Source organism: Pinus tabuliformis, chromosome Q (genome assembly GCF_031772625.1).
Source record: "Pinus tabuliformis cultivar Carrire ecotype Pingquan chromosome Q, CPIR1, whole genome shotgun sequence".
NCBI lineage: Eukaryota > Viridiplantae > Streptophyta > Pinopsida > Pinales > Pinaceae > Pinus > Pinus tabuliformis.
This window is the reverse complement of record NC_142296.1, coordinates 1,324,821,977-1,324,823,968: the sequence shown is the minus strand read 5'-3', so window position 1 is coordinate 1,324,823,968 and position 1,992 is coordinate 1,324,821,977.

Here is a 1,992-nt window from a genome sequence, read left to right as displayed (position 1 = left end):
GCAAGTTGATGGAAGTCGAAGACGAGGTGATGGTTACCTGGGAGCGCTTACTAGACCCGGTCAAGGATAATCACTATAACAAAACCCTGTGATTAACATCCCCTTTTTCTTCCTTTTTTGTGTCTAGAGATCATTTTTGGTGCTATTTGTGTCCATTTATCAAATATATTGCAAAAATTGATGCAAAGTTTGCACCGAGTTTTTCACCAAGTCTTACATCAATTTTAGCGCCAGGTATTGTAATAGATTTTGCACCAGATTTTACACCAAGTTTTACGCCAGGTTTTATGCCAAGTTTTGTGCCATCCTTTGCACCATGCTTTGCATCAAGTTTGGCACCTAATTTTGTTTCACCAACTTTTGTATCCACTTTTTGCGCCTACACTTGCATCAACTTTTGCATCATCTCTTGCATCCTCTTTTGCATCATTTTTTAAATCATTTTTTGCATCCATTTTTGCATACTTTTTTGCATCCCCTTTGTGCCAAGTTTTGCATCGAGGTTTGTGTCTAGTTTTGCATCTAGTTTTGCATTTACTTTTGTTGCATTGACTTTTACATCTTGTTTTGCATCCATATTTACATCCTCTTTTTCATTTGTTATTGTGCACTATTGCATCCATTTTTCTTGTGCCATAATTTTCACCTAGTTTGACACCTTCCTTTGCACCCTTTTTTGTTTCTAAATTTGCATCCACGATTGCGTCCTCATATACATCTAGGTTTTCATCGAATTTTACATCTATTTTTGCATCCCTTTTTATATCCACTTTTGCCTCAATATTTGCTTCAGGTTTTGTGTCTCATATTGCATCTACTATTGCATCGAATTTTGTTGCATCAACTTTTGCATCCTATTTTACATCCATTGTTGCACCCATGTTTATGTCCACTTTTACATCCCTTTTTGCATCTTCATTTGCTTCTTTTTTTGCATCTATCATTACATCCACTTTTGTTGTGACACAATTTGTGCCATGTTTTGTACTTACTATTGTACCCACGTTTGCTTCCAATTTTGCATCCATCTTCGCATCCTCTTTTGCATAAACTATTGCATCTACTTTTGCATCCACTTTTGTGTTGGATTTTGCATCTCATTTTGTATCTTATTTTTCAATTACTTCCATTGTATCTATATTTTTCATCCAATTTTGTTTCTCCTATTGCACCCGTGTTTGCATCCACTTTTACATCCCTTATAGCATCTTGTCTTGCATCTTTTTTTGTTTATGTTATTACATCCACTTTCTCATCCACTTTTTTTGTGCTATGATTTGTGCCATATCTTATGCCTATCGTTGAAACCTACATTTTCTTCCACTATTGCATCCACATTTGCATCCTCTTTTGTGTCCATGTTTGCATCAAATATTTTTTATGTTTTTTGCATCCCATTTTGAATCTACTTTTACATACACTTTTGATTCGTCCAATTTTGAAACTAATTTTGTGTCCACTATTGCACCCATGTTTGGCCCATGTTTACATCCCTTTTTGCATCCAAGTTTTCCTCCTTTTTTCTTTCAACTTTGTGTCTTTTTTTTACATTCATTATTGTATCCAAATTTGTTTCACCACAATTCATGCTAAATTTTATGCCTACTTTTGTTCCCATGTTTTCTTCCACTTTTTCATCCATGTTTGAATCCTATTTTGTGTTCAAGTTTGCATCAACTATTGCATCTACTTTCTCATCTACTTGTGTCAATTTTTCTATCTTCTTTTGCATCTACTTATGTTGTGTCCACTCTTCATCCAATTTTACGTCTATTTTTACCCCCATTTTTTTGTTCACTTTTGCATCCCTTTTCCAACGCACATCATATTTTTTGCATTGATGATATTTCTTATGACATTGAAAATTATGAACAACTGATGACAATTTCAATAATTATGATGATGATGATAATGAAGATGATGACGATGACATGAATTGCGATTGTTATGATAATGACAATGATGATAAAGACGATGGAGGTTACAATGACA